The sequence below is a fragment of the Terrapene carolina genome, unplaced genomic scaffold (genome assembly GCF_002925995.2).
Source record: "Terrapene carolina triunguis isolate 2854851 unplaced genomic scaffold, T_m_triunguis-2.0 Scaffold112, whole genome shotgun sequence".
Taxonomy (NCBI): domain Eukaryota; kingdom Metazoa; phylum Chordata; order Testudines; family Emydidae; genus Terrapene; species Terrapene triunguis.
Genome location: NW_020664463.1, coordinates 18,678,125 through 18,704,776, shown reverse-complemented (window position 1 = coordinate 18,704,776; position 26,652 = coordinate 18,678,125).

Below are 26,652 nucleotides of genomic sequence, written 5' to 3'. Positions count from 1 at the left end.
GCCTCAGAGCTTCAGCCTTAATGTCTGGATTTACAGAGAGAACATGCAGTGATGTCACAATGCTTCCCTAAACTTCTCAGTCGGATGCTCACTGAGCATGCTCAGATTTCTCAATGACTTAATTTTATGTGTTCTTTCCCCAAACCTACCAAAACATGTTGTTTGGGCTATTGTGTGCCAAATTTCATGTTTCCATCTGAAAACAAAGTTATAATAGAAACTATTTTTCAGTCTTAATTATAGTGGCTGCTTCCAGTAACCACTGTAATTGTAGTATACAGAAACAGACATCTGAAATACTACAGCTGTGCAAAGGAGAAAAGCTAATACTCCCATGGAACCTTTAGTTTATGCATGATCAGCCTTTTCTGCAGGTACATTCTGAACATTGCATTAAGGTTGGGGGTGGGAAGCCGGCAGAGGTTCTGTACAAAATAAAGAAGTTTTAGCTAGAGCACTAGATTGAGTCAGAAGACTTGCACTCTAATTTCTACTTTGCTTGAGCCTGCAGTGTGACCGTGAGCAAGTCACAGCACCCCTGTGCCTCAGTTTACCTTTCCCCCACCATTTGTCTCTTACTTACACTGTAAGGTCTGAAACAGAGATTCTCACTAGGTGTGTGTGCAGTGCCTAGCACAGTGGGGCCCTAATTTCAACCTGGGTCTTTAGGTGCTACTGCAACATAAAGAATGTGTTCACTACTCTGTTCTCTGCACAGGTGTGGAGAAGCAAACATTAAGGTGCTTATTGTTGCCATACTAAGTAATGCTCGTGTGTAGACTCCAGAGGGTGCATATATTTCTCAGTAAAGTCTGAATTTCCTGCACCACCCTTGCTCCTCTTAAAGCTTAGCTGAATTTGCATCTATTGAATGTGTTCATGCCTCCATTTTATGTAGAGAATTGTACCCTGGCATGTACTTTAAGGACAGTCATGTGCTGTTCATGCTTAACCTGCAGTTTTCCAAATGTTCCTAACTTTATTTCAAAACCAACAAGGCAAATCGTGCATGCATCATTCAGGATAATGTGAATAACCACTTCTCTAGCACATTTTATCCTTCAGCTTCACTCTACAAATTACACAGAGAGAAAGGGCTTCAAAGCAGCGGGGCTAGGCTCAGTTCCCTCCTTAAATGGGGAAACTCCCTGAGGGGAAAACCTAATGTGATGCTGGAACCGGTGACTCAGGAAGTGACACCCTTCCTTCAAACATGGTACTCTCCCAGTACCACAGCATGGAGGCAGGGAGCCTAGTGCTGTAAGTGGTGCCATATTTAAGATGAGACTTAACAGAGGACCTGGACACTTGTGTACATGAAGGATCCATTTCAGTTTTCACAATAGACCTACCAGACTTTAACTAGGCCAGTGGAAAAAACCTGTAAGTATGCTCCGGCTCTGCTGACCTAAACCACCTTCGTTTGGTTTCAGCTGGGTTCATTCTTCTCTTCCTCTTCTAGTGTTGTTGACCTAAACATATGAACTACCCCTCCCTAGGCTTCACTTCAGGAGTAGGCATTTGAACAACACAAACACCAACAAGATCTGGTAAGACAAGGCATATAATTAGAATGCTAAGACATCCCGGTTTTGTGGTGCTGTGGCCTGTTGATTAAAACAAGAAGTAAACCTCCATGGGCATAAATGGGTTCCATTGACTTCCCATAGAGCTACTCTGACTTGCACAAACTGAGGATCTCCCCCCTCCACTCAAATGTAAATTAGCCTGCTGCCCAAAGGACTTCTGTGCAGGTGCTTGCTTCCATAACTTTTGCCTTTGGAACCTCCAGGATGAGTTTTCTCTCTGCCTCTCTCCATCTTCACAGCAGTCCCCCCCCCCCCCCCCCCCCCCGTAATCCTGTTGTGGGCAGCTCCCTTCAAGGCACCTTGTGAGGGGTGATGCCATGTGCACAAATGACAATTAAATACAGTAATAGAAACCTCCAAGTATTGTAAGTAACCAGGGAAGAGCTGGAAATGTGACACGAGGGTTTTAAAAATTGGACAGTGCAAAAAGCTCATTGTCCCTTTAAGAAAGGGAGCAGCAGGGAAAATGCAGGTAGCCTGCAGCCATTATGAAAGTGTGCCCTGGCTTTATAGGAGTGCACATACTGATAGTGTCAGCTGGCCTGTAGAAGAGTGAAGAAATCCCTGAAGTTACCCATGCCTGTGCCTTCTCCCTTCCATGCAGCAACACTTACAAATGTTTCCAGGCCCTCAGGGAGGGAATAATAAGGGTGGTACTGTTTATCAGAAACACTACCATTAAAACTAAGAAACAGACAAGTGTGAACATTAACTCAGCACAGTCCAGAGCTAAGTTTGCTGGGTTTCTATGTTTAGAAGGTGGCTTGTGCCTGAGGGCTGCTGTATAATTACTATGATCATATACTAATCCACAGCTCTGGTTTCTGCTTGTCAGCAGCTGTATGAAAATGACCTAGTTCAACCTAGCAGCATTCAGGACTTCTTCAAGCACTAGCAAAAGTCACTTTTAAGTGACGCTAGAGCATCTACAATGTTTACAGGCTTTGTTAGCCAAGATAAAAATAGATGAGTAAGATTTTCCAATGTGGGACACAGACTTCTACATTCTAGTCTTGTAGAAAATGAATCCACAAGGCAGCCATTCACGGAATCTGAATGTTTTACTTTATTAAGTGCTTGTGTGATGTTCAATAGATATTCAAACTGAGGCTAAGTAGTGACCTTTTATGCATTTCTCTTAACACTGGCTTTATCACAAATTTCCAGCAAAACTAGTTGCTACAGTCCTGCTGCTTTGTTGTATAGCAGAAACAGTGCTTGCTAATCTGTGAGCATTAAGTATGGCAGAACTATTTGATTAAGATGCTTATGTGTATTGCAGAGATGTGTGAGGATGTTATAAGAGTATAAGATTGTTACACGCAGAAAGAAAATCCAAGCTTGTGACTGGTTGAAAAGTCAAGCGCCATGTCAATGTTTCTTCCTCCTCCTTTGGACTTCATGAGTGCAGATTGGTAAAAACCCATCAGTTTGTCTTTGAACACCTCTTCTTCGAAGTGTTCAACAACATGTTCCAAATCTCCCCTCTAATCTCCTCAGTGGAATGTTTTGTTAAATAAAAATTGCATTTAAATTCAAGGCCATATGAGGGTGTGAAGTATTTCTGATGAAGACGTCATATGTACAGTACTTATATGGCCCCCATCACCACAGTGTCTGAGCACCTCACAAGCTTCAATGTATTTACCCTCAATACCCCTGCGAGGGAGGGTAGTGCTGTTACCATCATTGTACGGATGAGGGACTGAGGCACAGAGAGACTTGTCCAAGTTGCACCGCCCAGGGAATCGATGCTGGGTCACTGGCGTCCTAGGCTACTGTTCTAGCACTGGACCATCCTTCCTTCCATTCCACAAATATGTATCCTGAGATACGGAGGCTTCATGCTTCAGTGAAGATCAGGAATGACCTGAGATCAAACATCACATTTCTTTATGTTCACTTCAACAAAAGGGGCAATATCACTTTAGGGCAAGATTGTTGCTCATCCAACATGCCTGTGCAGGGGACTAAGAGGGTATAAATTACCACCTTAATCCCCTGTGTGGGCTACCCAGATTGCCAGTGTCAGCGAGGAGGGAAGAGCAGGCTTTGCAGGGCTCCTATGCCCTCCCTCCTCTATGTGGGCAAGAGTGGGAGTGGGTGGGACCTTGACTATGTCCCTCTATGCACTGGCTAGCGGATGTAGGAGGAAGTAATTTGCCATTGGCCAAAGACAGCAGCAGGTTGTTTCCCTGCATCAGAGCAAGGGAGGGACCAGGAAACAAACCATGAATTTTGGAGTCCCCCAACTCATTCCTTGGTCTGCTCATGGGGTACGTAGGGAGGACTGTAAATTTACATTCCAGCTCTTCACTTTCAACCCGTACCTATGTTCAATAGATGATGTCACATTAGCTTCTGCGTCCACGGAGTTAAATAACTCAGCCTGATTCTGACTGAACTTATCGCTTATCAAGGAGAAACACACACAACTGAAACACCGAAGCCTGGCCAGTCATGAAACTGGTTTTCAAAGCCTCTCTGATGTGCAGTGTGCCTTGCTGTGCTCTTCTAATCACCCTGGTGTCTGGTGCGAAATGATTGTCTGTCGTTGCTTTCACGGAGGGAGGGGCGACTGACGACACGTACCCAAAACCACCCGCGACAATGTTTTTGCCCCATCAGGCACTGGGAGCTTAACCCAGAATTCCAATGGGCGGCGGAGACTGCGGGAACTGTAGGATAGCTACCCACAGTGCACCGCTCCGTAAGTCGATGCTAGCCACGGTAGTGAGGACGCACTCCGCCGACTTAATGTGCTTAAGTGTGGACATACGCAATCGACTGTATAAAATCAATTTCTAAAAATCGACTTCTATAAAATCGACCTAATTTTGTAGTGTAGACATACCCTCCGTAACTTCATGGGGAACTGGAGAGTGTGTGTTACGGGTCCCCCTCTGTGCCAATGCACAGAGAATAGGCATCTGTCACAGCTCCAGCTAGAGAGAGCACGCAGCTCCTGCTTTTAGTTCTGGAGGTCCCTGGTTTAGTCCCCACAGTCTCAGCCAAGATGGTCTCACTGTATCCCACAAGAACTCAGCATTTCTTCAGTCAGGTCACTTTGATTTCGATACCTAATGTTAAGCATCCCTGTTTGAATATTTGCATCAGTGGCTTGAAGTAAGCTTCCCTCAAAGGTGTGGGTTGTTTTTGTTTGGTTGGTTTGTTTGGTTTCTTTTAAGGGAGATGGAGGGTGGGGTTGTTAGTTTTTTACCAATCCATGCAACAGACCTCGATGCCAACTCTGCCCACATATCTACACCAGCGACACCATCACAGGACCTAACCAGATCAGCCACACCATCACCAGTTCATTCACCTGCACGTCCATCAATGTAATATACGCCATCATATGCCAGCAATGCCAGCAATGCCCCTCTGCTATGTACATCGGCCAAACTGGACAGTCCCTCTGTAAAAGGATAAATGGACAAAAATCAGATATTAGGAATGGCAATATACAAAAACCTGTAGGAGAACACTTCAACCTCCCTGGACACACAATAGCAGATTTAAAGGTAGCCATCCTGCAGCAAAAAAACTTCAGGACCAGACTTCAAAGAGAAACTGCTGAACTTCAGTTCATCTGCAAATTTGACACCATCATCTCAGGATTAAACAAAGACTGTGAATGGCTATCCAACTACAGAAGCAGTTTCTCCTCCCTTGGTGTTCACACCTCAACTGCTAGAAGAGGGCCTCATCCTCCCTGATTGAACTAACCTCGTTATCTCTAGCCTTACTCACTCTTGCTTGCATATTTATACCTGCCCCTGGAAATCCACTACATGCATCTGAAGAAGTGGGTATTCACCCACGAAAGCTCATGCTCCTATACGTCTGTTAGTCTATAAGGTGCCACAGGACTCTTTGCTAGTTTTTTATGAAAACTCTCCCAGGCAGGGACTACGTTGTCCCTCTGTATCTTCTTTTGTGGATCTAACTGCCACAAGACTTTACTGAGGCCAGTAGCTTAGCAGGATTAAAAACAAAAAAGTTAGACGTGCATATGAATATTTAAAACAGTCACAGTCACAGCGGGCATAACTGGACACTGCCAGATGGAGGTTCCTAGGGTTGTGTCTGGGACCGGAGATATTGGCTAGTGTCATTCGGTTGCACAATCCAAGCAGCGGCTGGCCAAAAGTGTTCATTCACATAGCTGGGAGCAGCTTACATGCCAGAGGCTGTGCGTGAACAGCCCAGGAGTGGGGGTTCTCACAGCAGAGCAGGGTAAGGCTGGCTCCCAGAGTCGAGGATTGGAGTGACCTAGCAGATCACCAGTCCAGATAACACCAGGGGAACGTCACAATTACCATCTAACTGCAGGATTAAAGTGTGCTATTATTTTAATTACCCATGTGCCACAAGACTCAGCCTTCTTTGTGGTGCATGAAGAATTCCCCCCCCCCCCCCCACTGTCACTGGAAGACCCCATTAAAATCAAATTACACCAGTTTCTATTAAATGCTGCCTCAGGCTCCAGAGCTTCCAGTTTTTCCCCAAACCAAACCATTCTAATTAGTTAACGCTGTGTGTTCCCTCTCAGTCCCACATCTGCCCATCCCCCACCCATCACTTAACTGTGCACCCCCTCACACTCAACAACAACTTTGCCCCCCCACCTCCCCCAGTTGCCCTAACCACACATCAGTTTTGTCCCCACCGGGCCCACATGGGCCTTTCAACCGGCACAGCAATTAATCAGGAGCCCTCCCTGACTGGCATGGGGCTGGCATAAGAGCTCTAAACAGACCCTGCTCCTAGCCCTCAGCTTAAGGCAGGGAGGAGGCAGGAAGTGGGTGTAGCCAAAGTGCATTGGACTAAAGTTGTTCTCTGCTTCCTGGGGGACATGGGAAGCAGAGCATAAGTTGAAGCAGTTGGAAGGCTCCTCTAATTTACACAAGGGACTGGGCAGAGCACCAGTTTCTCCAGAATACAGGGAGTGCAAAAGTAGATTAAAACAACTTTCCCTTTCCCCCCATCTTGAATCTTGCCCCAAGCACAGGGATGGACTAACTGAAACTTGGGAAAATGAGTATTTCTGACAGAAGCAAATAATTTAAATGGAGGCCAGGTCTACCCTACAGCCGTTGGCCAGCCTAGCTATGTTGGGCAGGGGTGTGAAGCTGTGTGATCGCCGAGTGCCATAGCTGTGCCACCAGAAGCTCCTAGTGTATACTCAGGTATGCTGGCAAAACTGTCCTTTTACTAGTACAGCTTGTTTTGCTCAGGGATGTGGTGGAATAAGCTACACTAGCAAAGTGCAGCTTTCCCAGTCTAGCTGCACCCACACTAAAGCGTAGTATACCGGGGTAGCTATGCCAGCAAAGAGCTCCTGCTGTATACATGGCCTTGGTAAAAAAAAATCCCATCCCCCACCGCACTCCCCGTTCCACCAACCACTTTATTTCCTCCTTTTGTGGTTTATCTTTGATGAGCAGAAAAGTTCATGGACATGGCTGTTATTATGCAACTTCTTTTTAAGGAGAGAGGCTACTGGCTGTAACCGAGGCCCTGTCTACACTGGCAAGTTTCTGCGCAGTAAAGCAGCTTTCTGCCCTGTAACTCCCGAGGTGTACACACTGCCAAGCCACTTAGTGCGCAGAAACTGCACAGTTGTAGCGCTTTAAAAAAATCACCCCGACAAGAGGCTACAGCTTTCTGCGCCGGGGGTACAGTGCTGCGGTGCCAGTGTAGACACCCTGGTCAACTACAGCACTGTGATTGGCCTCCGGGAGGTGTCCCACAATGCCTGTTCTCGCCTCTCTGGTCATCGGTTTGAACTCTACTGCCCTGCCCTCAGGTGACAAACCGACATCCCCATCCCGTAAATTCCTTTGGAAATTTGAAAGTCCCCATCCTGTTTGCTTAGTGATGTGTCTCAGCACATCTTTCCAGGTGGCCATGCCTGCTCCATGCACCAGGCAATCTCCTGCTTGGAGCAATGCCGAGCTGCTGGACCTCATCAGCATTTGGGGAGAGGAGGCTGTCCAGTCCCAGCTGCGCTCCAGCCGTTGGAATTATGATACCTACGGACAGATTTCACGATGCATGACAGAAAGGAGCCGTGACCAGAACACACTGCAGTGCAGAGTCAAAGTGAAGGAGCTGCAGAACACCTACAACAAGATGTGGGAGGCAAACTGCTGCTCCGGTACTGTGCCTACGAGCTGCCGGTTCTACAAAGAGCTGGACACAATACTCAGTGGCGACATCACCTCCACTGTGAAGGCCACTGTGGATACTTCAGTAGCTCGCATGCCAGTCAAAAGTGGACTTAGGCAGGAGGAGGAAATCTTGGACGAGGATGTGGAGGGAGAGGGGGACCCAGAGGCAGAGGATGACTCGGACGTCAGAGATGCATGCAGCCAGGAGCTCTTCTCTACCCTGGAGGAGGCTAGCCAGTCACAGCAGTTGGATGTTGGCAAAGCGCAAACAGGAGAGGAGGCCCCTGGTAAGTGGATTTGATTTTGGGAATCGCTGAAGTGAGTTGTTGGGGGCAGGAGGGTGGGAGAAAGCAGGCTTGTGTCTGTATGATGCGTGTACTGCCACATGCCTAGTCTGAGCAGCAGAACAGGCTGTTGATTGACTCCCTCACTTCACGGGAATCTGCCTCAGACATCTCCAGGAAACTCTCGTGGAGATACTGGGTAATCTGCTGCCGTGGGTTCTTCAGCAGAGCTGCTTTGTTTCTTGCCCCATTAATGGTAATTTTTCCGTGCCACTGTGCCATCACCAGGGGGTGTGGGGGACCATTGCTGCACACAGGCGAGCCGCAGAGGGGCCAGGGTGGAAGCCGCAGTCTTGGAGAAGACCCTCCCTTGATTCCCTGCTCATTCTCAGCAGCGAGATATCTTCCATAATGATCACATCCTGTAGAACGGGGGTCAGCAACTTTTTAGAAGTGGTGTGCCGAGTCTTCATTTATTCACTTTAATTTAAGGTTTTGCGTGCCAGTAATACATTTTAATGTGTTTAGAAGGTCTCTCTCTATAAGTCTATATATTATATAATTAAACTATTGTCGTATGTAAAGTAAACAAGGTTTTCAAAATGTTTAAGAAGCTTCATCTAAAATTAAATTAAAATGCTGATCTTATGCCGCCGGCCTGCTCAGCCCGCTGCCAGCCTGGGGTTCCATTCACCTAGGCCGGCAGCGGGCTGAGCGGGGCCTACGGCCAGGACCCCGGCTGGCAAGGGGTCAGCAGCCAGAACCCTAGACTGGCAGTGGGCTCAGCGGGACCAGCTGCCAGGACCCCAGACCGGCAGTGGGTTGAGTGGCTCAGCCCGCTGCTGGTCTGGGGTTCCGTCCGCCAGCTCCTGCCAGCCAGGGTCCTGGCTGCCGGCCCTGCTCAGCTCGCTGCCGGTCTGGGGTCCTGGCCCTGCCCACATAGAGTGGGTACCTACCTTCTCCCTGGTTTTAGCCCATTCTCTTCCTCTCTCTCTCTGCACTGAGCTGAGGGCGGGAGTGCACTGAGCACAGTGCTGGGGGTGAAGGAGCAGGCTGGGGGTTGGGGTGTAGGGTCTGGCCAAGAGCTAGAATGAGGGAGGGGGCTCAGGGTTGGGGCAGGAGGTTTGGGTGTGGAGTGCTTACCTGGGCAGCTCCCATTTGGTGTGAGGGGTGCAGGTGGGAATGTGGGGGGTGGGTGCAGGAGCTTCCGTTTGGTGCTCAGGGTGGGGGTGGGGATGGGGGTGCAAGAGTCAGGGCAGGGGGATGGGTGTGTGTGAGGAGGGTGCAGGAGTCAGGGCAGAGGGCTGGGGATGTGGGCTGGAGTCATGGGGATGCTCCCAGCCCCTTGCCCTGAGTGGCTCATGGCAGGGGGCTGGAGGGGATATGCCCTAATTCCACCCTCCTTCCCCAAGGCCCCGTCCCCGCCTCTTCTCCGGAGCAGCGAGCATGCTGCGGCTGCAGTTCCGCTTCTCCCCCTCCCTCTCCAGGGCCATCAGCTGTTCGGCCGCAGGGAGGGAGAGGAGGAGGGGCAAGAACCCAGCACACTGGGGGAAGAGGCAGGGGAGGAGAGAGCTTGGCTGGTGGAGGCTGCCCTACAGCAGCAGCCAGCAGGACCGGGCTTCGGCCCCCGGCCCCCGCAGGAGAGAGCAGTGGGCGGGGGGTGGGGGGTGGAGAAGAGCAGGCTGGGCCAGGCAGGATTTTTAATGGCACGCTGCTGCCTGCCAGGATCCTGGCCATCGGCCCCGCCCAGCCCACTGCCGGCCTCAGTTCGGCAGCGGGCTGAGCGGGGCCGGTGGCCGGGACCCCGGCAGGCAGCAGTGTGCCATTAAAAATCAGCTTGCGTGCCGTCTTTGGCACGCGTGCCATAGGTTGCTAACCCCTGCTGTAGAAAGTGTATGGACAGGAATGATGATCAGGCCATAGGCTCTGACTCTGGAGCACCCACAGGGTGCTGGAGCACCCACAGGGGAAAATGGGTGGGTGCTCTGCACCCACCGGCAGCTCCCTGCCCCTTCCCCTGCCCCAGCTCACCTCCACCTCCACTCCGCCTCCTCCCCTGAGTGCGCCGCGTACCCGCTTTCCCCCCCTAGCTCCCACCGCTTGTGCCGCAAAACAGCTGTTTTGCACGGTTGGGAGGGATGGGGGAGGAGGGAGAATGTGGCGCGTTCGGGGAAGAGGCGGGGCCGGGGCGGGGATTTGGGGAAGGGGTCCAATAGAGGCAGGGAGGGGACAGGATTGGGGCGGGGACTTTGGGGAAGGGGTTGGAATGGGGGTGGGGCAGAGGCGGGGAAAGGGTGGAGTCAGGGCGGGGCCGGGGCAGGGGTTTGCGAGCACCCACCAGCGCCAGGGAAAGTTGGCACCTATGGATCAGGCCCCCCCTACAGTGCTGGCTCTCCCCAAGAGCCACGTGCCCAGTGTACAGCAGGGTCTGGGAAGAGTGATTTACCCTCCCCCTCTGGCTACTCACCATTTTGGGGGTCTTGTGGCTCATGTGTGCAGCTCTCATTCTCGTGCCCTTCCACAGCAGGGCTGGGGCGAGCTCATCACACAGTCCCATGAATGTGGCTTTCCTCATCCGAAAGTTCTGCAGCCACTGCTCATCATCCCAGATGTGCATCATGATGTGATCCCACCATTCAGTGCTTGTTCCCTGAGCCCAAAAGCGGCATTCCACTGTGGTCAGCACCTCTATGAATGCCACAAGCAATCTCGTGTCGTAGCTACTACGCGTGGCGAGATCAATGTTGCCCTCCTCTTGCCTGTGTAGTTTAAGGAATAACTCCACTGACACTCGTGATGTGTTGGTCAGAGTGAGGAGCATACTGGTCAACAGTTTGGGATCCATTCCTGCAGCCCGAAAAAGGCAGGGCGTGCAGTACACAAACCATTGAAAGATGGTGCCAAATGTGGACGGAAGCACAGGGATTGCTGGGATGCGAAGCAATGCATCACGGGGCATTGGGACAGGACCCAGGATGTCCCGTGACCCCCTCCGCCTTCTCACAACTCTTAGCGACAGAAGAGAAAGAGATGCTCTGTGGGATAGCTGCCCAGAGTGCACCGCTCCGAATACTGCTGCAAATGCCGCAAGTGTGAACATGCTGTTGTGCAGGCAGCTGACAGTGTGAACACACAACAGCGGTTTCCCTTCAGCGCTCTCTGAGCGGCACTGTAACTCTGCCAGTGTAGACATGCCACAAGTCTCTAGTCTTCTCTTCCTTGCAACTCCTATGATCTGTTATAGTTATTCCAACCTTAGCTCCTATTTGCCAAAGCAATTAAGTAGCTTTTGCGCAGTTAATGGGATCATAAAGGATGCAGAGTCTATTCTGAAATACTTTACAGTTGTATGGGGAAATATGGCCAGTGTTAAAAGAACAAAATTGATGTGAGAAAGAGAGTGGCAGTAGAGGGGGAAATGTATCTATCAAAAAATAATGTGCCATTTCCCTTGGTCTCCAGGATCTCAACACTAGTGTTCACATCCAGGTCTCTTCCTCCCTATCAAGATTGCCACCTACACACACCAGCCGCAACCACAGAGATTCAGCTTCTCCCTGCCCCAGGGACAGCTCAGATCTGTTCTTCACTTCATGTCACAATTGAAAAAGGCTCCTGCTGCTGGCATTAATCCCACTCTCCAGCCCTTCCTAGGCATGGGTTTCCCTTTCCCATACTCTCATGTATGGCTGTCCCGCCCATCCTGTAGTCTTATGGTCTGGCCTTGAGCCTATTCAGTGATTTCCTGTTCTTCATCACCACATAAATTCATCCACAAGGTTTTGACTGATAAGAACCAGCCATTTCTATCAAATTTTTATTACTCTTTTCATGGAGTTTCCTCTCCCTCGGGCTTCTGATAAATGCCCTGTTTGCCTCAAAGGAGAATTTCTATTGTACAAAGATATGTCTAAAAATCTTTCCTGGTAAATGACTTGTTTTACAATGGACATGTTAATTTTGTGGATAAATGTAACAATATTAAAGGCAGCATAGATAGGGACACCTATTCATAAGATTGCCCAACATTTTCCAGTATAAGACACTATTTTCAGTTGCTTATGACTTTGCCACATTTTAACTGTTTGGGCTGAAATTTTCCATGCTGGGTGTTTGCCTCAGGCTGTTCTTTGTTTGTTTTTGAAAGTTTCAGAAAAAATGATTCAGACATTTCCAAAAATGAGATTGGGAAAAATATGGTGCTTTCCCCGTGTTAAAAAAAAATCTTACAGCTGTTTCATTGAGAAGCTCTGGCACCCCCATGCTTTGGCACAGGGGCTTAATATATGGCAAGGGTGGGGTTGCCCTGGTGACAGGGAGGTGTCCTGGGGTGTCTTGATGTTTCTGAGAAAAAAATGCCCAAGTTTGGCCAAGTTTTAAGCCTTTCTTTGAGAAATCTCTTTGTACATTCTCAGTAGAGACTTGTTCAAGTTTGGCACCTAAATTCTCCAAAGATTCCTTGTGCACTGAGCAGACTTAGCAAAGGCTGAGCAGGACTTTCCCTGTAATTGCTACTTCTAGCTGTTATAATGCCAGGCATCAGAAATGAAAGCATCAGACAAGGGAGGGACAGGAGCTGGAAGGGTGGGGAAGCAGATGAAGGCATGAGCTGGTGGAGTGGGAAGAGGGAGGAGCCAGGATATGGGGGTGGATAGGCGTGGGGGTAATATAGGCAGGAGTTGGAGTGGGAGAATGGCTAGGAGCAGAGAAGGAGGGGGCATAGGAAGTGCACAGGATTGACTTTGTATGACACTCTGTACCTCAAAGTAGCACCCTGGAAGTTTCATATTCACTACTGTCATATGGTTACGATATGTTTTGTACAATGCATGCTTGTGAGGTATCATTTTAAAATCTTGATCTGTTCAGCCTTAATGTCCTGTTGGATTCTATGTACTACCATTGTATGTGAAGTTATGAAGTATTACTATATGTGTTACTGAAATATGTTGTGAAGGAGGGAACGCCCACAGCTGGCCTTTCACTAGCAACAAAGGAGCAGCTATCACTGGCCAACCAGGCCATAATGGTCCATCAAGAAAAATCAACTCTCCCAAAGACTTCTCAGAGAGGGTATGTACACAGGGAGGGCTGCCTAACCAGCACGTCACAGCAAGGATCTTTCTAGAAGCTGGAAGAAAGTATAAAAGAGGGACAAAGACATCATCACTTGACCTCTCTCCTCCTCCATCTCAACACGTGGAAGATCGTCTGGAAGACAAATACTTTGAACTGGGGAGATTGGTCCCAGGCTGGGAAGGGAATCCAGCCTGTGTATTCATAACTGTAAACTGCCTGGAACATCTAGTGGAGTGAGAAAACTGCTTGATTCAAATCCTTCTTAGCTTATAGAACTTAGACTGAGAATTTATTTTTATTTCTTATGTACCCAACTTTGAGCTCTATGCCTGCTACATATAATCACTTAAAATCTATGTTTCTGTAGTTAATAAATCTGTTTTATATTTTATTCAAAACAGTCTGGTTTTGGTTGAAGTGCTTGGGGAATCTCAGCTCAGATTACAAAGGCTGATGTATGTCTACTTTCCTTTGAAGAAGTGGTGAACTAATTAAGGAGCTAGCACTATCCAAGGGAATCTTGAGCAGTGTAAGATGGTATATTTCTGGGGTGCAAGGCTGAGGGCTGGGGGAGATTGGCTGGTGTCTCTCTCTGTATGATTTATGAGTGGCTCAGGAAGCATTCATGCAATTTTGCTGGGTGTGAGTCTCCACATGCTGATGGCTGAGTGATCAAAGCACCTGGAGGGGGTTGCTGCTTGTTACTGGCATAGCATTGTGAGAGACATCCTAGGCTGGAGAGTTAAGGGGGCACAGCGGTGCCACAGTTCCAGGTTGTAACCCGGGGATCCCATCACACTTTTCTCTGGGTTGTTTGCTATTTGCAGGTCTGGGACAGGCAGGTCTAGGCCCACCCAAAAACCAAAGGTCTTCCCCCTGACCTAAAGATAGGGAGAAGCCTTTAAGGCCAAGTCGCAATTGCATACTTGGGACAATGAAGAAGAAAACAGGAATGGGAGAAAAGTCAAAGGTTAAAAATCAGGGATCTGGAGGGTGACACCGAGCAGAAAACCCCAGATAGTGTCCATTGCTCCTCAAGGTGTCTAGGGAGTCAGTGGACATTGCCCAGAAGAACTCTGCCCAGAGACATGAACATACAAGGGACAGGATACAGGCCTCACAGTCACAGAGTACCCCTATCCAGCTTCCTTCTCCGGGGGTGATGTATGGTCATCTTGGCCAGCATCAGGAGGAGGTTGACGAGGAGGTCCCATGACTTTGTGGGGCCACAGATGGGGTGTGCGTAGATCAGGAGTTGTAGGGAGAAGTGCAGCCAGAACCTCAGTAAGAGATTCTGAAGAAGCCAGAAGAGGGGCTGCAATCTGACACACCTTACATAGATGTGCTTCATGGTCTCCCTCTCACTCCAAAAGGGCCAGGTGTTGGTGTCAATAGAGGAAGTTTTGGAACAAATTGGTATTTTAAACAGTAATTAATACCCAGGACCTGATGGGATTCACCCAAGTTCTGAAGGAACTCAAATATGAAATTGCAGAACTACTAACTATGGTTTGTAACCTATCACTTAAATCAGCTTCCATACCAGATGACTGGAGGATGGCTAATGTGATGCCAATTTTAAAAAAGACTCCAACAGTGATCTTGGCAATTACAGGCTGGTAAACCTGACTTCAATACCAGGCAAATTGGTTGAAACATTAGAAAAGAACAGAATTATCAGACATATAGATGAACACGATATGCTTGGGAAGAGTCAACACAGCTTTTGTAAAGGAAAATCATGCCTCACCAATCTGCTAGAATTCTTTCCGAGAATCAACAAACATGTGGAAAAGGGTGATCCAGTGGATGTAGTGTACTTGGACTTTCAGAAAATCTTTGACAAGGTCCCTCACCAAAGGCTTTTAAGCAAATTAAGTAGTCATGAAGGTCCTAAAACAAAGGATAGGAATAAATGGTCAGTTTTCAAAATGGAGAGAGGTAAATAGTGGTGTCCCCCAGTGCAGTTAAACATATTCATAAATGATCTGGAAAAAGGGATCAACAGTGAGATGGGAAAGTTTGCAGATGATACAAAATTACTCCACATAGTTAAATACAAAGCAGACTGCGAAGAGTTACAACGGGATCTCACAAAACTGGGTGAGTGGGAACAACAAGGCAGATGCAATTCAGTGTTGATAAATAAAAAGTAATGCACATTGGAAACCAGAATCCTAACTATACGTACAAAATGATGGGGTCTAAATTAGCTGATGCCACTCAAGAAAGAAATCTTGGAGACATTGTAAATAGTTTTCTGAAAACATCCGCTCTATGTGCAGTGGCAGTAAAAAAGCTAACAGAATGTTAGGAACCATTAGGAAAGGAATGGATATTAGGACAGTAAATATCACAATGCCACTATATAAATCCATGGTATGCCCACACCTTGAATACTGTGTGTGCCATTCTGGTCTCTCCATCTGTGATGGGGTGTACAAACCCCACACAGGGACGGAAAGGGGTAAGGGACTATACTGGGCCCAGCTAATCTCGTCCCTCCAACCCAGCGGAGCATGCTCCAACTGGAGACAGGGTTGAAAAGGAAGCAACCCAGCTCAGAAGAGAGAGGCTAGGGAAGAATGCAGATCTACCCTGAAGTCTCCTGCCAAAAAGGACTGGAGAAGCCTCCCTGAAGGAACAGGACTATGTGTAGAGCCCAGCTGGGGCTGGCAGTTTGGTTTCCTTTTTCTTTTTTCTTTATCTGGGACCAGAAGCTGAGGGAAAGAAGCAGTGGTAGGAAGCGACCACGGGAAGGTAGCTCAGAGGGCCTCACCCAGAGGCCAAATATTGCTGACCTTCCTAGGGCCCTGGTTCAGTACCTGCTGGAGTGGGTGGGTCCAGGCTCTCCTACCACTGCTGCCCCACGACCAAGTGGATGCTAACTACTAGAAGGGAAACAAAAATGATTAGGGGTATGGAACAGGTTCCTTATGAGGAGAGATTAAAAAGATTGGGTCTGCTCAGCTTGGAAAAGAGACGACTAAGGGGGGATCTGATAGAGGTCTATAAAAGCATGACTGGTGTGGAGACAGTAAATAAGGAAGTGTTATTTACTCCTTCACATAACACAAGAACCAGAGGTCACCAAATGAAATTAATAGGCAGCAGGTTTAAAACAAACAAAAGGAAGTTCTTCACACAACACACAGTCAGTCTGTGGAACTCATTACCAAGAGGTGTTGTGAAGGCCAAAACTATAACTGGGTTCAAAAAAGCATTAGATAAATTCATGGAAGATAGGTCTATCAGTGGCTTTTAGTCAAGATGGTCAGGGATGCAACCTCATGCTTTGGGTGTCCCTAATCCTCTGACTGCCAGACGCTGGGATTGGATGACAGAGGATGGATCACTTGATAGTTGATAGAATCATAGATGAATCATAGAAGACTGGGGTTGGAAGAGACTTCAGGAGGTCATCTAGTCCAACCCCCTTCTCAAAGCAGGACCAACCCCAACTAAATCATCCCAGCCAGGGCTTTGTCAAGCCGGGCCTTAAAAACCTCTAAGGATGGAGATGCCCTAATCAGTTCATTCCCTTGGAAATACCTGGCATTGGCCACTGTCAGGAGACAGTATACTTCGCTAGATGAATCCCTGACCCAGTATTACTGTTCTTATGTGACCCTGCCCTTGCTGCATGACCACATGCTTGAGGTACGCTTGAGGTCATGCCCAACGAGGTGGAGGGGTGTGCTCTTAAAAATGGCATTACCTGATAAAAACACAGCTGGTTTCGTCCCAGTACTGGAGAGGGGACAAACCACCCAAAAAGAGGACTGTCTGGCTCAAAACCAGAGAGGTGTCCTCCCTAGGGACACACTCACGATCACAGCTCCATGTAGGAAGCTGCCAGCTAATATCCTGAGCTGCCTATGGAACCAAAGAGGAGTATAGACTGACTCACCAGGGTTCCTCACCCTCCTGACATGGCAACAGATCCTGCCACTTGGTGTGAGGCAGGGGACTGCAGGAAGAGAAAGGAGGGTCTCATGGAGAAGGCAGTTGAATGCTACCCTAGAGAACTGGTTTCTATCCTCACCACTGCCACAGAGATCCAATGTGATGCAGGGCAAGGCACTTAAACTACACTTTTCAGAGGTGGTCACTAATTGTGTGTGTGACGTTATTGACATGAACTGTGACCATATAGATCATTGTTGCAACCAAGGTCCTATAGTTGCACCAAATCTTGTACAAATGAGGTCAAGTAACATGTCTATAGAAAGGTTGTAATTTGCTGGTTATGATTATGCTGTCTGTATGTGTGTATCCCTTCCCTTCACAAATGTTATGGAGGGTACAGCACACAGATATAACCGCGGGGATGCTGTCATCGGCCAGGTCCAGCTTCCCATACAGAGAGCACCTGCGGCCCTTTAAACGGTCAAAAGCACACTCCACAGTCATTCTGCACCAACTCAGCCTGTTGTTGAACCACTCCTTGCTGCTGTCAAGGCTCTCTGTGTAGGGTTTCATGAGCCTCAGCATTAAAGGGTAAGTGGGGTCTCCAAGGATCACAGTGGGCATTTCGACTAACCCAACGGTGATATTCTGGTCTGGGAAAAAAGTCCCAGCTTGCAGCTTCCTGAACAGGCCAGTGTTCCAAAAGATGCGTGCGTCATGCACCTTTCCAGGCCAGCCATGTCAATGAAACACCCACGGTGATCCACAAGCGCTTGGAGAACCATAGAGAAATACCCCTTCCAATTAACATACTCAGAGGCTAGGTGGGCTGGTTCCAGAATTGGAATATGCGTGCCATCTGTCGCCCCTCCACACTTAGGGAACCCCATTTGTGCAAAGCCAGCTACAATGTCCTGCACATTACCCAGAGGCGCAGTTCTTCTGAGCAGGATGCGATTAATGGCCCTGCAAACTTGTATCAACACAATTCCAACAGTCAACTTTCCCACTCCAAACTGGTTAGCGACCGATCGGTAGCTGTCTGGAGTTGCCAGCTTCCAGATTGCAATAGCCACCTGCTGCTACACCGTCAGGGCAGCTCTCAATCTCATGTCCTTGCGCCGCAGGGTGGGAGCAAGCTCCTCACACAGTCCCATGAAAGTGGCTTTTCTCATCCAAAAGTTCTGCAGCCACTGCTCGTCATCCCAAACTTGCATGACGATGTGATCCCACCACTCGGTGCTTGTTTCCCGAGCCCAAAGGCGGCGTTCCATGGTGGTGAGCATGTCCGTGAATGCCACAAGCAAACTCGTGTTGTATGCGTTACTCGAGTCGATATCATCGTCGGAGCCCTCACTGTCACTTTGGATCCTAAGGAATAACTCGACTGCCAAACGTGACGTGCTGGCGAGACTCATCAGCATACTCCTCAGCAGTTCGGGCTCCATTCCCGCAGACCGAAAGGGAAGACAGAGCGCGCAGTACAAAAAACGTTGAAAGATGGTGCCAAATGTGGACGGAAGCACAGGGAATGCTGGGATGTGAACCGGATGCATCACGGGGCCTTGGGACAGGACCCAGAATGCCCCACCCCCTTCCCACAAGCCACCAGAATGGGAAGAGGTGCTCTGTGGGATAGCTGCCCATAATGCACCGCTCCCAATGCCGCTGCAAGTGCCGTAAGTGTGGCCACGCCATTGTGCAAGCAGCTGTCAGTGTGGACAGACTGCAGCGCTTTCCCTACTGCGCTCTCCGAAGGCGGGTTTAATTCACAGCGCTCTACATCTGCAAGTGTAGCCATGCCCTTAGGTTCTGTGCACTGCAGGGGTGTGTGGCCCAACTTCTTGGTCTGTGCTATAACTGACTGGTGTGTCCAGCTCAGCAAGACAGGAGTGGAGGGATGCCTTCTCTGGCAGGGGGGTTTGTTCTCAGTGGTATCCCAGCACATCTAGCGACAGTCTTGAGGGAGTTTCTGTGACCCAACCCATCACAGTGTGATCCTCCTTTTTTGGGTGCCTGACTTGAGACCCTGGGGACTGATTTGCAGAAGTACTGAGCACTCACAGCTGCAGTTGAAGTCAATGAGAGCTGTGCTTTGAACACAGAAAGTGCTCTGTAATGCTAAGAACTTGGAAAAACCAGGCCTGGGGTGTCTCAAATTGCCCCCCCCTCCAATTAGTGCACGCTTTTGACTTTAAGTTCCCTGTGCCTCATTTCCCCACCTGTAAAATGGGGATAATATTAATGATGCCACCTAAGCGTACAGGGGTGTTGTGAAGACAAATTCATTAATGTCTGTGAAGCACTCAGGTACTGTAATGATGAGCATCATAGAAACATCCACAAAGAAATTAAGAATTGTGTATTCAGAGCAGGGTTTGGATTATGTGCAGTAAATAAGTGCATGGGCCACACACTGCATGAGAAGGATTTAAAAAAAAATTGACTAGCTAAATGAGGGAGGGGTCCTCTGGGAAAAAAATAGTATGTGATTATGTAATTAAAGACTGTTTTGTAATGCATACACAGAAAGGGGCTGAATGAAGGTTGACCAAGCAAATCCTGTTCACATTACAGCTCAGAAAGAGGGAGCTGGTTTCTATTCTTTCTTGTCTACCATCAACAGAATTGTTTAGTGAGTTTCCAACAGTTGCACATAAGTAAAACTCTGTGACACGGGTTTGCAGGTGTCACTGAGAGCCTGATGTAGCCTACAGATCTTTTATTACTGGTCACAATGACAAAAGAATCCAGCTTGACTTGTTACTCCAAAGCAACGTTCACAGGCAATTAGAAAAGACGTAGTTTGCTTGTAAACCAAACACGTTTGCTTTGGAAATGATTAAGAGACCATAAACATGGAGCCTCTGTGATGTTCACTTTTCAAAGCAGAACCACATTTTAAATTGGCCATGCAGAGATTAGTGGATACCTGGTTTTATGACAAGTTTTCCCCAGATTGACACAAGCAGAAAAAATTCTACCTATTACCCTGACTCACCTGCTTCTGTTATAACTGCTGCTAATCACTCAAAGGATGCTTCAAACAAATGAAATTACTTCCTAAGAACTCACAAGGGCATGGAGCCCGGTGAAAAAGCAGGCAGTTAGATTTTTGCTTGATGACTAAGTTGGCTGCTGTTCAGCCATCTGTGTACAAAGGGCTTTTTCTTTGTAAATCATTAACTACATGAATCATCCTAGAGAACATGCCTGCAGATGCACTGTATAGCCTTGCTCCAGAGCCCAGTCACAAGACTGTATCTTCCATTTACTCAGAGGACTCAAAGGGTCTGTACTCTTCTGTTGCTGGGGAATGTTACAAAACAGGAAGGTGCCTTTCGAAATGTGAGACTGCTGCGAAAATAAACACTGGCTTTCGTCAGAGACCAGAAGTTATAGGAAATATTTTCAGCCCTCTGGCTTTGTTGTTGTCAAACAGAGCAAGTGCCACAAACTGAGCAATTCTTTGTGTCTGCAAGAGGGCAGAGCTTCCTGATGTGCCAACTCAGTTCTGGGGAGGAGGTGTGGCCGCTGCTGCTAGATGCCAGCTTTCACTACATTCCAGAGCCAAAATCCTTCCTGTCAGCTCTGCCACTGGACATGGCTGCAGCACTGAGATGTCACTCATGCTGGAATCCCAGGCTCCCTATGGAAATTTGCTCTGGGCACCATAACACTTCCACTTTAGGGCATGGGACTTTGCATAGGGGTGTACTCTGGCCAGGCCTGGGTTTTTGTATCCCTACAGTTCCTTACTTTGGTTTCTTCTTTTCTACAATGGCTGAAATTAAAACTAATTTATAGGTCCAAATGCTATTCCATCCATGCAGGCTCCCAGTGACTTCAGTAGGCTTTAGATCAGGCCCTAAGAAGCCAATGGTGTACAGCACTGCCTGCTAATGAGCAATTAAGCAGAAAGAAGGGTCTATAAAGCTTAGTCCCTAAATCACATACTGTAGAGAGACAGTGTGTCCTAGTGGCTAAAGTGGTGGACTAGGAGTTAAGAGATCTGGGTTCCCTTCTCAGCTTTGCTGCTGGATGACCTTGAGCAAGTCACTTCCACTCTCTGTGCCTCAGTTTCCCCATCCGTAAAATCCTAGTGTCCTTCATTGTAAAGTGCTTTCAGATCTACCTGTGCAAAGCACCATATAAGAGCTAGGTGTTATTATTAACAAGAGATCTGAAACAGTTAACCAACGTGAACTGTCAAAGTCAAGTGCTTTGCCACATATTCACATTCCTTGGAGTGGACAGCTGCTGCTGTTGTGGCACTAGGGGAGACATTCTCAGAATGCATGCTAGACTACACATACCGAGTGCTACTCTCAGTGAAGATGCACAGTTGTGGTGGCAGAAAAGCTGCTGTGTAGACACAAAACAAGCTGTGATCAGTTGAGGTGAACATACTCCCGAAGTCAGGAGTCTAGTTATAGTGCAAATGAGGTCATAGAATGCACCTGTTCATGCCTGTCTAACCCCATACCCATTTCTGTTCTTCTGTCCCTCCTGAACCACCTCCCTTCCCTATTTCCTCCCCCCTGCACTCTTTTTCCTGTAGGGGTTAAAGCAAATCAAAAGAAGGGGGGCATCTCCCCTGTTCTGGTGGTTGTATGCCACCATGTGTGTTGATATCATGCAGCGATGTGACATGATATCTTTTGGGATGGGACATGGTACAAGGAAGAGAATGGGAACAAGGGCATAAATGTATCTAAAAGGAGCCTGTGACCCCAAGAGGAGCTGACAAGGTCATTCTGTTTCCCCCGAATTCTGGTGGGGGAAGGGAGAGCTGGGGAAAGGATCTCCCTTTGACCCTGGAAGAGAGGGAATGCTGGAAGCAGCAAGCTCTGCCTCTTTCATTCTCTGCCCCCCGGGGAGGGAAATGGGATCCAGAAGGGGGAAAGATCTTCCTGTAGAAGAGAGGAGGCCGATAGGGGACTCCTCATTGAATAATTCTTCTTCTCTCTTCCTGGGAGGAAAGCTTGCAACCATATTAACTCCCCAGATAGACAACAGCACCCCTGGCTGCTACTCCCACAGATCCTCTGCTTCAGGGTCTCCATTTCACCAGTCAGTGAAGAGGCAGGAAGAGGGGGCGTTCTAGGGGAGCTGAGCTGGAAGAAGTGGGGGAACTCTCCCACTACACTGAGCAGAGGAAGGGTGCAGCTCTCCAACACACACACACACACACACACTTGAATTATTATAGAAGCACCTGTTCCGTGCTGTAAAAGCATGCAGTAACGAGAAAGTCCTTACCCTGTGCTCAGCATGGTTGCTGTGCAGATCTCAAGCACAAGCCTTTGTGAGGTTACTGGCTACATGCCTATGCCTTGCTGTGATAATGCACAGGCCTCTCTGAAGCTCACTGGTCAGCACTGATAGCTTAACAGGCTGTTTTCAAGATCCAGGCCTTTGTGAGGTTACTGGCTTAACACCCAAGATTACTCCTCTCATGTCAAGATAAAGGCCTTGTGAACTCACTAGCTCAGCATCTTTAGCCTGCTGAGAGCAAGAATGAATGTACACTGTGACACTCTGTGACCTCACGGTAGTACCCTGGAACCCCCACATTCATCACTGTGATAAGCTGATACATTTTGTACAAAGTATTCCTTGTGAGGCATCATTTTAAAAGTCTTGAACTGCTGAACATTAATATCCTGTTGAATTGTATGTACTATAATTGTATGTGACATTATGAAATATTGCTATATGTGTAATTGAAATAGGTTGGGAACACTCACAACCAGCCTTTCAATTACAACAAAGGAGTAGCCATCAATAGCCAGATGGTCGTTAATGGCTCATCAACACACAATCCACTATCCAGAGGCATCTCAGAGGAGGCACGGACACAATGGAGACTGCTTGACCAATGGAGGCTGCCTGACCCCCACATCACAGTAAGGATCTTTCTAGCAGATGGAAGAAGATATAAAAGGCGATATAGTGACATCATCAATTGTCCTCTCTCCTCCTCCCTCCTTTCTCAACACCTGGAAGCAACATCTGGAAGACAAAGGCTTTGAACTGGGGAAGTTTGGTCCCAGGCTGGAAGGTAGTCCCAGCCTGTGTATTGAGGAACTGTAACCTGTAACTGTAACGGCTTACAAACATTGAATTTATCTCCCCTTGTAAGTACTCTCACACTTGCTTCTTATCAAACTGTCTGTACTGGGCTATCTTGATTATCACTTCAAAAGTTTTTTTTCTCTTACTTAATTGGCCTCTCAGAGTTGGTAAGACAACTCCCACCTGTTCATGCTCTCTGTATGTGTGTATATATATCTCCTCAATGTTTCACTCTATATGCATCCGAAGAAGTGGGTTGTAGCCCACGAAAGCTTATGCTCTAATAAATTTGTTAGTCTCTAAGGTGCCACAAGTACTCCTGTTCTTTTTGCGGATACAGACTAACACGGCTGCTACTCTGAAACCTTTCTTTCTGTAGTTAATAAATCTGTTTTATATTTTATCTAAAACAGTGTGTTTTGGTTGAAGTGCTTGGGGAATCAGCTTATATTTCAAAGGCTGGTGCATGCCTACTTTCCTATGAAGAAGTGGCAAATGAAGTAATAAACGTACACTGGCCACGCTTCTGAGCAGTGCAAGATGGTACAGTTCTGGGGTGCAAGGCTGGGAAACTGGGGGCAATTGGCTGGAACCCCTCTATTGATGGTTCATTAGTGGCTGGAAGATCATGCATGTAACACAGTTGGGTATGTCCCTGCCTGTGGATGTCTGTGTAAGTGCAGTGCATATCGGAGGTTTGTTGCTTGACATCAGCATCACAGTGTGAGAGGCAGCCCAGGTTGATGGGTTTGGAGGGCTCAGCAGCCCTACAATCCAGGTTGTGCCACGGGGACCCCGTCACATACACTCCTGGAGACTAAATGGTGAATCAGGGTTCTTCTTAATCTAACAGTGTGCCAGGCCATACCCACAGAGTGATCTTTGTAAGTTTATAAATGATTCTGGAGAGACAATCATCATTGATCTAAGTGATGCATGTATCACTGAGGGTGAGAACACTGGTTTATGGGCTGAACATTCATTTATGGAGATTTTTTTTGATGTTCCCATATTATGGATTTTCTTACCGTGCTGTTTTGTTGTATCTATTTTTTTTTTATAATAGGGAGTAAGTGCTTAGCACAACAATCCCTCCAGATGAGATAAAACATACAGTGGGCAATATGAAGAAAAATCAGTATTTACCATCCAGTAATAGCTGAGTTTCCCATGCTATTGGTGGTACTCCTTATACTTAGAATGAGAGATGCAGCAAATACCATGGGAAATCTAACTACTATGGAGGGTAAATGTTTATACTTTCTAATGCTATTTACTTTACTAGAAACTTAAAGAAGCCTGGAAAAGCAGTGTTTTCTTCTCGACTAAGCCAAAAGTGTTAACTCTCAGAAGTTTATCTGCTCCGTTCTTTCTATGATGAAGGCATATGAAGTATAATGTGTGGGGAGGGAATAATATGCACTTACTGACTAAGCTATTGGATGTGCACAAAGAAGATTAATAATAGACAGTAGAACCTCAATTTTATGAGCACCAATCTTATGAACAACCACGTGTATGAACCATTTTCCCCAACAGAAAAAAATAATCAGATAATCAAAGTGACATTGATGAAGAACGAGTCGCCATCCTGTCACGTTCCAATGCAGTGGAAATTGCTTTGCAGAGGTTTGAAGGACAAGAAGAAAGCGACACAGTGCACCAGACTGCAACTTATGCCCTGTACCCACTGTCATTTTGAGATGTTCAATTTTATGACGTTCTGAACTTCTCCTTCCACACTTAGTTCATAAACTAAGGGTTCTACTGTATGTCACGGAAACGTTGTATTTGAACATGTATGCCTACGATTTAAAAGCACAAGCACCATTTTAGAGATTTAATTATTAAATATACATGCTAAGGTGGGTCAGCCTAAGGACTACTTCACCTCTACTTCGATATAACACTGTCCTCGGGAGCCAAAAATTCTTACCGCGTTATAGGTGAAACCGTGTTATATTGAACTTGCTTTGATCCGCCGGAGTGCGCAGCCCCGCCCACCCGGAGCACTGCTTTACCGCGTTATATCCAAATTTGTGTTATATCGAGTCGCGTTATATCAAGGTAGAGGTGTATGTAAGTGTAATATTTAATTGAACAGTCCATTGCTATGGGGAATTTGACAAAACAAAATTCTGTAATTTATTTTATGCTGGTGGGGTGGGGAGTGGAGATACATACTGCACCAACTTTTGCTCTCATTTACAATAGTGCACAAGTCCTGAACAAATACATAAGCCCAGAATTTGGCTTTCCACCTACTGAATTACTCCATTAATTAGAGGGAAAAAATTGCTCCTGATTTGTAAATGAAATTTTTTCTGTTTTGCTCCATTTCTAAATAGCAAGCAGCTCATGACTCATTTGGAAAGTTGTTTATTAATACTTTTTATTTAACATGCTTAGTACAGGATATGTTAATCAAACAAAAGCAGGCCAATTCCTGTCTATGTCTGATACTGGCTGAGGAAACACAGGCCTTCAGTAAGATAAGGGATTCTGACTATGGTCCTGCATCTTAAACAGATGTGAACACATCTGAGCTTTCAGCTTGACTTTCTGTATCCTAGATGAAAGTCTGTAAGCAGAACACATGGAGTTTAAACCAATAACATTTGCCATTAAATAAATCCAGGCTGGTAAAACCATTTTCTTTGAAAATGACCTCAGTGCTATGCTGTTAACCCCACATTTTATGTACTGAATTCTAGTCTAGTGAAGTCTTAGAACAAATCTTGGGCCTGGTCTACACTAGGAGGTTATGTCGAATTTAGCAGCGTTAAATCAAATTAACCCTGCACCCGTCCACACAACGAAGCTATTTAGTTCGACATACAGGTCTCTTTAAATCGATTTCTGTAATCCTCCCCGACTAGGGGAGTAGTGCTAAATTCGACATGGCCATGTCGAATTAGGGGTAAGTGTGGATGGAATTCGATGCTAATAGCTCTGGGAGCTATCCCACAGTGCACCACTCTGTTGATGCTCTGGATAGCAGTCCGAGATCGGATGCTCTGACCAGCCACACAGGAAATGCCCCGGGAAAATCTGAATTCCTTTTCCTGTCTGGCCAGTTTGAATCTCATTTCCTGTTTGGACATCGTGGCGAGCTCAGCAGCACTGGCAACGATGCAGAGCTCTCCAGCAGAGGTGACCATGCAATCACAGAATAGAAAGAGGGCCCCAGCATGGACTGATCGGGAAGTCTTGGATCTGATCGCTGTGTGGGGCGATGAGTCCGTGCTTTCGGAGCTGCGATCGAAAAAATGGAATGCGAAGATCTACGAGAAGATCTCCAAAGCCATGACGGAGAGAGGATACAGCCAGGATGCAACGCAGTGCCGCGTGAAAATCAAGGACCTGAGACAAGGCTACCAGAAGACCAAAGCAGCAAACGGACGCTCCGGATCCCAGCCCCAGACATGCCGTTTCTACGAGGCACTGCATTCCATTCTAGGTGCGGCCGCCACCACTACCCCGCCACTGACCGTGGACTCTGACGATGGGGTATTGTCGACGGCCGCTTCCTCGGAG